Source organism: Cavia porcellus, unplaced genomic scaffold (assembly GCF_034190915.1).
Source record: "Cavia porcellus strain 051 isolate PalLab524CR breed Dunkin Hartley unplaced genomic scaffold, mCavPor4.1 scaffold_19, whole genome shotgun sequence".
Lineage (NCBI taxonomy): Eukaryota > Metazoa > Chordata > Mammalia > Rodentia > Caviidae > Cavia > Cavia porcellus.
Genome location: NW_026947502.1, coordinates 38654117 through 38664459, shown reverse-complemented (window position 1 = coordinate 38664459; position 10343 = coordinate 38654117). Strand labels below are relative to the sequence as shown.

The window sequence follows — 10343 nt, the reverse complement described above, 5'->3', positions numbered from 1 at the left end:
TTCCAAATATGGGGAAGCAATTCACAGTACAGCCTCAGTTAAAACAGCGGCACAATTAGACTTCTTACTCAGAGTTGTGTTGAATTAGCACAACTCAGAATCAAAGGCCATGTAAACTCTTGTGGAGTCCCAGAACAAAACTTTTTCAGCTTCCATAGCCACGGATCATTTAGAAACATAGGGTTATAGTCAGGGTTTCTAAGGAAAATGATTTCAAACAAGACACATAATTTACAGAATTATTTTATAATAGTCACTCAAAGAGTCAAATACAAAAATAGTGCAGGAAATCTGTCCATATACTAAAGACCCAAGGAATCCAACTGATGGCCTGGATCCCATGGCAGTGTCCTACATGAGTCCAGCTGAAGGCTGAGAGCCCATGACACTGTCTCATGCAAGTCTTTTTCACCGATGGGCACTGGGAAGGACCAAAGGTCAGGGGTGGAAGCTAGAAAGTCTGTGCCAGTGGGCTGAGGTTTCTGCACTGGAACCAGAAAGCAACACTCAAAGTGAGAACCAGACCAACCCGAAAAGTACCACAGTCATCCTCAGCAACAATGAGATCCGAGATCTAGAGTTCCTCCGGTGAGAACAGCAGAGTTCATATCAGGAAGCCAGTGTGCCAAATTTCCCCAGGAGATTGAATAACACACTTCTTCCCCTCAAGAGCCAGAAAGCTTTTGATGCTCAAAGCAAGGAGCAGAGCTCTCCCAAAGTGAACCACAGCCATTCTCAGTGACAGCAAGGTCTCAAACTCCTCTCTCAGTGAGAACAACCAAGTTCATATCAGGAAGAAAGTTGACAAGCTCCTCCTCCAGGAGAACCAACGACACTATCTCTTCCTCTCCAGTTCTTTTTATGTTGGCAACAATCTTCCTGTGGGTCTTCCTCACCCAGCACCAGGCTGATTCAGTTCAGTTCAATCCAGCACACATTACTGCCTATTTAAAGTCCAAACGTGACAGTGAGGAAATGTTCCATCCCCATGCTCCAGTTTGCAAGTAGGCTGAAGAAATGGAATCCACTGGGTAAGTGGTCACCAGCTCTAATGGCCTCAAGTCCAGAAGGTTAGTTTTTTCATGTCCCCTATCTTTCTTTAGAGCAATACTGTCCATTTAAGTGGCTATAAAGGAAGTGCTTTATCTGAGCTCTTTTATATGTATTTTACTTAGTTACTCATGAATACTGATAAAATAAAAACCAATGGTAATTCCAAACATTTCCAAGTTTGCGCTGTTGGTCCAAAGTGAGAACAGCTATTTGAGTGAATATTCATTTATGCTAAGTAGAATCCACAATTTCTCTGTATGTGTTAGCATACAGGAATCTAAAATTTTCTCTGACTACAATGCTCACAGATGTTTTAATTTGTCAGTAAATAATCTAGTTTTCTTCCTGAGCCCTTACTGGTTAGTTAGCACAAAAATGAATAGGTTCAAGGACCTATTCTATTTAAAATACAGTTTGATTCAATCCTTTAATATAGTATTGCCCAGGGCCAGGTTATTATATCTCAAAGGCATAAGCGCCTTCCCGACAAGTGCAAGGTCCTGAGTTCGACTGGTTGTACCAAAAATACAAAGAAACAAATAAAATAAAATAAAATCATCCATACTGTTTTCAACTCTTCTATATTTGGTAAACTCAGTAGCAACACTACATGTCTGAGATGTGGGAATGGATGAAAAATCTGTCTTGTGAAGACAAGAATTATTCAGACAGAATGCTCTGTAACTTCTCCTTCTGTGGCAGTTCAGGTTGGCGGTTATCCTTCCTCTTGACTTGGTTAGGACGTGGCCGTTCTTCACAAAAAGTGTCTAATGTAGGCCTCCATCTGCCTGCAGACTCTCAGAGTCTTTGAGCTGTCTCCTTAGCTTCCCGAACAGTTCCCCAAAAAATGCTGTGTTCTCTGCTCTGGTTATTGGATCACATAGCTCTAACCAAGACGGTCCTTTTTACTGCCCTCTCACCCTTCAATATACTCCCCTTTGGGCTTGAGGACAGATTACGTAATGGTGCTCATAATGTCAGCATGGATACTTCATGAGATTTTTATTCTGGAGATCCACATTTCAGACTTCCAGGATGTAGCTTAGGACTTTATTCTGTTATCTATTTTAACAATACTTTCTAACGGCATATCCTTGAAGTCATCACTTAACCTTTTTCTGATCCTTCATTTCTTGCTATAAAGGGAGGATGTCATATATGTGTATCCTGGTGTCCTTTCAAAAGCAATGTGATTTCATTTATTTAAAAAATTTTGTAGGTGAAAAATACAGAAAATTTAAATTTCTTCTCTCTAAAAACGCAGAGCTGGTGCGTGTCACTCTAGACATTGCAAAGCAAGCTGTGTGATGCAGACATTTAATATTTATTCTTTTCGTACTTTTGCCTTCTGAATCTGTCTTTGTTTTAATAAGACTTACCTAGAGACACATGATCATAGATTATCACCTACCACATTACAATTCAGTCAGCTTCTCAGAATCCATTGAACATTTCCTCTGTACTTTTAAATCACTGTAAAAAGAGAATTGGATATCTGTTTATCACCTGTATAGTTAGCTGGTTCATTCCTAAGAAACTGACTTCCAGTCTGGGCCTTTGTTCGTGAAAAACCTGTCAAGACATCAGGCCATATCAAGCATCAAGCAACACAGAGCCAAGTAATGAGAGAAAAACAGTATCCTTGGAGATGTGTGTTGTTCTATGAAGGAAAGAGTCATAGTTCCAATCCAGAAAATTTTGCAACTGCACAGATGACCAAGATTCTGAGGCTGATCACTCTGATCTGTTCTAAACTGATATGCAGAAAAAGGTCATTCCCCAATTCTGCACTTTTCTTTCTAGTGAAGCTTCACATGATTAAAGAATATTGATTATAACACCGAATTAGCAACACATGCCAATTTATAATAAAATAAATTTTCAGTTCTTTATGTTGTCTCACCTAAAACTGATTATTTAATAAGTAACTAAACTATATAATTTACTGGGTAATTGGATACTTACTAGTGTTAAAAAACCCTGCCATCATTAGTTCTGATAACTAGGCAAATTTAATAAGAACTCATAGAGCAGAAGAGGGTACACCCCTCATATGGATCTAGTCCCGCGATGGGAAACTTTTCAGCGCTTTCAATGACTGAAACAGGCCCCTGCAACATGCTTCCTGTAAGTTTGCCACCACTGGTAGCCTATCATTTCAAAGTTAATAAGAGACAAATACAACAAATTCAATAAACAGTTTGTGTGACACAGCAGGAACATTTGGAAATGAAGGCCAAGAGCCCCAGAGATAGTGTCTATCTTTATGCTTGAGTGGGAGAAAAATTGACAGAAATGGGGAATTGAAGGAAAGGTGTGATCTACTGAGAGTAGCCTGAGGTTAGGGAATTCCAGGAAGCCCTCACTGTTCAGATTCTTCTGGGCCTCTCTGGATATCACTCCTCTGCTTGGTATGAGGCAGGACTGCTCTATAAGGAGAATCAACGTAGGACCTACCTCCTTTCAGCCAGGGTAGGTCAGAATTTCTTGATGACCACCTCTCACACTGAAGGATCCAGAAGCTCACAGTGACCTTCTTGCCTCTGAAGCCCTCCCACCCTTTTGCAGTTCAAAATACCTTGGGGGTAGTGCTTTGAGTCTTATCTGACTCTCCTGGACTCTTCCACATCTCTGTGTTTCTTACAGATATTTTCCAAAGCCACAGCTCCTTCCTATAACCTATGTCTCTTCTCCCTTGGCTGCATCTCCCTCTACACCCACATTTGCTTCTTACGTCTGTCTGTCCATTCTATATCCTCCCTCTCCTTTTCACAACCTACCTCTTTTCTATGCCCTACTCTATTGAGATCTTAAACCTAATGAGGCAGAAGTACTTGCCTCCCATTCCTTATTGTTAATTTAGTTTTGTTATAATTATTAGCTTAATTCAATTGTATGAATTAACAGGCCGCACTGTGGTATTTCCATACTTGCATGAATTCCATCTTGACCATGTTCAACTGCCTTTCTGACCTGCTTCGTCTTACACTTTGCCCGCTTTGTGTCCCCCTCTCCTTCCCATTTGTTATCAGTTCTTTTTCTACTGTCAGGTCCTCTTTCTTTTTTAGCTTCCAAGTATAAGGAAATTGTACAACAGTTGTCTTTCTGTGTCTAACTTACTTCACTTAACATAATGACCCCTAGTTTTATCTATCTTCCTGTAAATGTCACAGTTTCATAATTTAGGAACTGAATAATATCTTGTAGCCATCCACACATCTGTATCCACACATCTGTCGATGAGCACCACACTGGCTCCACATATTAGTTACTGTATATTATATCTCAGTAAACATGGGCATGGAAGTAACTTCCTGAATATGACACTGTTGTTAATTTCTATCCACAATGCAACTCTCTCTGAATGTTTGTGTTTTAATGGAGGATTCCACAAAAACAGAAAGGACTTTAGAGCCAAAATAATGAAACCCTAATCAAACTTGAGACACCTCAATTAGTTCATTCTTATTTTTCCCTTATGGACCTATCATACTTTGATTATGAGACTCTTCATTTGCATTCATGATGTAAGGAAAATAAAACAATAACATGAATAATACCAAGAACCTAAAAACTGATTCTGCATAATTTAACACTCTTTCCTGAGAAACAATCTCGGTAGGGATACAAACATCTGGAAGATCAGAATTTTTAACTTAATTTATAATGGAATTTAAATTATTTTTGGTCCTTTTTATTGACAATACCAGAAGTAGTGCCTTATAAATTGTTTGCCTAATTCAGACCATAAAGAAAATTATCTCTCTCTGATATGATACCAAATTTAGAAGAGGCCTTTCAGGCATGGGGTAATTGCAACAATTCCTATTTTAAAAGATTGCAACTCATACACACTGCTTTTTCAGATGCCACGTGAATGTGGAGTAGTTCTCTTCAAAATAAGCTTTTACTTTTTATTTTGCCCATACAAGTTTCTGAGTGCATCTCAGATTTTACTTGTAAGATGACAATAATGTAAACATAGCATGAAATGCGTCCTCCAAAGTAAAAAGCTGCTTTCATGTGTTCGATTAGTAGACTCTTTTGAAGAGATGAGAAAATTTGTACCTAAGAAATTTTTCTAAGGTGAGTTGTATCATAAACTCCAAACAAGAACCTCTTTCATTTTCTAAATGTTCTTTATATTTTGGTTTAAAGCTATTTAAATACATGATACAGAATAAAGGAAGTTTTCCTCTACAGTTGTACTTGATGGGGTCACCTTCTCAAGCCCTTCACTAACTTATAAATTATTTCTTCTTTAGACTTCACAGTTTACAAAAAATCATTAGACCACATCAGTCTTAAGGTTTCAGTGAAGCAAGGTAGCAACTGAAAACTCACAAGCTGGATCACCAGAGGTTTCTTCAAACCTCACTGAAGGAAAGAATCAGAAAATGGGCTCTTTACACATCTCTTACTTAGTCTGTTCTTGCTAGATTAGCAAAGGAAGGCTTACCCAATGCAAGTAACAATGGACAATATTGATATTAATGTTTTCCATATATTGACACATTTTGTTCTACTTCTCATTGTGCTAACTGTTCAAGGGACTAAAGAAATATGAAAGTTCAAGCGAGACATTATACATGAAATGACTAACCTAAAAATGGAGGGTAAATATGATATAATTCTGGACAATTTGGTACGTGTTATTAAAATTCAGTAAGGGGTATAGCAAGAAACAATAAAGCAGTTCATGAAAAACACAGAATATGACTATGATTTATTGAACTGCCAATAAATAAGCAAATTTGGTAGCCTAATTCTTCATGATCCAATTATGCAAGTATTGTGATCTATTAAGCTGTGTTTTAATCAGAATCCAAATAAAAGTTGATCTTACAACCAGTGGGTCAAGTATTCAGGGTGAGCTGTCACTCCAAAAACTACTGCTAGAGTTTACTATCCTGGGTAAAATGAAATTTAAGGCATTTGGCCTAAGATTATGGTTCTATTCACATGAAAAGATCCATGCAAAATGCAGCCCAGCTCCAGTTGCATGTAAGCCCTTCAGGACCAGGCCTCAGGGTCTTCACAGGATGAAGCCAACTCCAGGGCCAAGCACTAAGAGCAGCACAGTCCACAGGGAGCATACCAGGGAGGTCCTGCTGCTCCTGCAGCTGACGTGCTTCCAGTCTGAGGTTTATGCTATGCCACACAGATTCATGGGCATCATGAGCTTTGTGCCCAGGGTCATGGCCTTCACAGTATCTTTCTTTCTACCCCATGTGGTAGGCACAGCTTGGGAGGTAAAGAACCATCTATAGTGGGAACAAAAGAGCTGCTCAATCCATTCCTGAATCTACTCAGAGCTAACTGATAAGTGTATGCTCCTTAAATCCTCTTCCAGACACTGGTAAAGGATATTGCTATTCCTCCTCTCCATGGCATGCATGGCGAACACTGCTAAATGATTCACCGCTCTCTCCAAGGCAGCACTCTGCCTCAGCCAGAGCTTCAGGCAGCCACTGTGTTTATTCACAAGATGAATATGACATGGAGTCTGTAAGGCAGTTTATGCTACACGCCACTCTGGGATGCTGGGACCCAAAGAGCATCCCAGCACAGAAATGCAAAGGGGTGGAAATCTCAAAATTTTAAGCATCTACACTTACTGAGTGAGGATCAAGCTGCATATTCGCTGAGGGAAAACATGCGTTGTTTCAATAAATTGTGGATTTTGAAAGAGTAAAGAAAAAAGGAAAAGAAAAATATTGAGGATAGGACATATCATGTATTTGTCAGAGTAGAGTACAAACCAACTATAAAACCAAAGTCAAAAGAGCTTGATAATCAAAAAGAACCTGATCCAGTAACAATAACTGGAACAATAACCTGATGATCAGGTTGGGCCTAGAATATTTTTTTCTCTTCACGATACTAAGGATTTATGGTAGAGTCTTCATAATGAACTGTATCCCAGTTCTATTTCTTTCTTTATTTTTATTTTGAGGCAACTCTTGCTAACTTGCCAAGGCTGAGTTCAAACTTGGCAATCCTCCTGCCTCACGCTACCAAAATACTGGTATTACAAGAGTGCATTACCACATCTGGCTTGCCTAGAATTCTTGATCCAGAATGTGTAGACTATAAAATAAGTGACCTGATTGCAATGTGACCTCTACTGACAGAAAAAGTTGGCACTCATCTCAAGCGAATGTCCCTTCAGAAATTCAGGCTTTACTGGCCTCTACTTAGGACCTAATGGTTAATAGGAAAATCCCCTACTTGGACAGAAATGTTCTTTAAGGAGAGTAAATTGCTGGCTCAAAATTCAGTGATTTGCTTTCTACTCATTTAATCACAAACAGCTAAATCTCCAAATGCAGTCATCCATTGCTAAACGTGATTTCCGTTTTCACTGACTGTCAGCAGTCTTACTGCTAATGCCCTGAACAGTGTGTGCTCCAAGTAGAAAAGGTACAGAGAGCCCATTACTTTAGGTGTAAATAAAATCAATCTACTCATTTTAGCAAATGTCTTATTGATTAGATTTGTTAAACATATACTTCCATCTTCATTTTCATGAAACATATGGATACCTTTATGTGTGGAACATTAAGAATCAAACAGTATGTTTGCATTCATTTCAATGTGGCTACAAGAAGCAGCAATATTATGGCCACATAAAACTTTAGTGCTGATGTGATAAAGTGAGAAATCAATGAGAAATATAGCACCAAAAATGAGAATAAACCATTTATCAGTCAAGAGTTAGAAATGTAGATATAAATGGTAGCATTGTTCCCACCTCCAGCTTCCTCTGGCACCCCATCCAGTATTGAAAATGAGAGTAAGCTTAGGGAATATTCTGCATCCCCCAAATGCACTTCCATTACTTCCAATCCAGATACCACCGCCTTTATGTTGGAGGTTTGCCTGTAGGTTAAATAAGGTGATGCATGGAAAATTCCTTATAGCACCAAGACTTAATGAATGTTGTTTCTCTTCTGCTCTTCAATGTGTTCATATGAAAGATTTCCTCAAGGACAGATGGTGTTGTGATCTAGTATCTTCTATCAGTATTATTTACGGGGAGAATGTCCACCAAATTGCTTATGTGTTTTGGATTGGAGCTCCTGGAAGGTGATTCAATCAGGGCAGCACTCACTGTAGCTGATTTGCTATCAAAGTTGGGGCCTACCTGGAGGCAGGTAACTGGAAGGGGTGTGACCTGGATGAGTGTATCTCTTTCTTGGCTCTACCTTTCACTCTCTACTTGTTGGAAGACAGAAACTGTGAAAGAAAAATCAATCTCTCCTGCTTTAGTTGAGAGCAATGAGTATTTTGTCCCATCCAGAGAAAGTATTTAAGATAATCCATCAGAATTTCTTTCAATTTCAAGAAAGAGAATCCTTCCCAAAATCAACAGCTGGGTTTTCATCTTATTACAAAGTTTTTGCATGTCAAAAGAAATGTCCAACAGAGGGAAATAATCCCCACAAATTGAGAAAAAATCTTAGCCAACTCTCCCTCAGACAAAGAACTTCTATATATCCTAAAATTCAAAGACCCAGTCTATAAATGGGCATGATGAATATGCACTTCTCAAATGAAGAAATACAAATGGCAAACAAATATCCAGCATCACTGGTTATTAGAGAAATGCGAATTAAAACAATGCTGAGATTTCATCTCACTCCAGAAAGAATGAACAAGGTAAAAAAAAAAAAAATCAACCAATAACAAATGATGGAGGGGCTGGAGTGAAAAAGAAACTCTTCTCTACTGTTGGTGGGAATGTAGGCTGGTGTGACTACTGTGAGAATCAGTGTGGAAGTTCCTCAAAAAGCTAGAATTAGAGGTCCCATTTGACCCAGTTATTCCACTTCTGGCATTTTACCAGAAGAATTGAAAACATCATACCACAGTGATATACGTTCACCCATGTTTGTAGCAGCACAATTTGTAATAGCCAAATCTTGGGAACAATCCAAATGCCCACCAATTGAGGAATGGATAAAAAAAAGATCCGGAGAACTACTCTGCTATAAAAAAAAGATCTCATGGACACCTTTATAAGTAAGTGGATGAGACTTGAGATCATACTCCTAAGTGAAATATGTCACACTCACATGTGTGGAGCCTTCCCCAAGATGGCGGATAGATAAGAGTGGAATACAGAGGCTCCCTGAGACAGACAACTCAGATGCTAGAAAAAAACATCGTGGGGAGGTCCAGACAGAGGGAGATGGATCCTCTCAACCCAGGAAGTAAGTAAAGGGAAAAGAACTCATCAAACGTGCAGTCCCAGGGCTACCATTGGAGCAGCTAACATTACAGGCATATGCCCTCACTGCACTGCCAGAACTTGTGCAACCCAAACTCCCACTGCTTCAATCTGAGCTGACTGAACTCCTGCTGCTGCAACTCACTGGAGCCATGGTCCTGCTGAAGTTGGAGGTCAGCAAGCCCAATGGAGAACAGAGCTGGGAAGGGACCTGCATTACCCACAGTGAGTGCTGGAATAAGACCCTCCCATGGGAAAGGGGTGAACAACTGGGCAGCATGTTGGAACTGGTCAGGACAGGCAGGACAAGGAACAGCAGTGACTTTAGTCAGTTGCTCCCTTCCCAGAGCAGACTGATGGGATATTGGGTCACAACTTTGGCCAGGACCCAATAAGTCATCCCAAACCAATTCCTTATGCATAGCACACACTAATGTAGTGAAGGTCCCCAAAGGTTGACTGACCTGACCGGAGGGGAGGGGACTGGAACACATCACCACTGTTTGCACCTCAATAACACACTACAGTGGGCAGAGTCCCCTAGTCAGCACACTTCAGAGGAACAATAACCAATAAGGAAAGGGGCTGGGACCCCCTTTATATACCTGTTTGGAAGAAATTAAAAACATGACAGGAGAAAGAAACAAGAAAATGTCCCCAGCCCCCAGCCCTGAGAACATTGATCCAGGAGAGGTAAATATAAAAGACATTGAGGGCAGCAAACATGCAATATCAGACATAGCACCAGTGGACATAAAGAGATATCTTCGTGACCTCATAGATGAGTTCAAAAGTGAAATATTTGACCAAGTAAAGCAAGGTATAAGTAGATTAATAAAAGAAATGCTAAGCAACTCTCAAGAAGACACAAATGGAAGAATGGAGGAACACACACACACACAAAGGAGAGAGATGTTCGATGAAGAAAATAAAGAAAACCTAGAATACATGAAGCATGTTCAAAAAGATGACCAGGAAATAAAAAACTCCACTGAAAGCTGGCAAAACTGCTTGAAAGAAACTAAGGATAGACTTAAAACTTGAAGACAGGTTTGCA

At 39.6% G+C, this 10343-nt stretch overlaps 1 pseudogene; it reads left to right on the top strand.

Moving 5' to 3' along the window:
* The first annotated feature begins 382 nt into the window (after positions 1-382).
* The window catches only part of LOC106028391 (L-lactate dehydrogenase B chain-like), a 28674-nt pseudogene continuing 18713 nt past the window's right edge, over positions 383-10343 (top strand).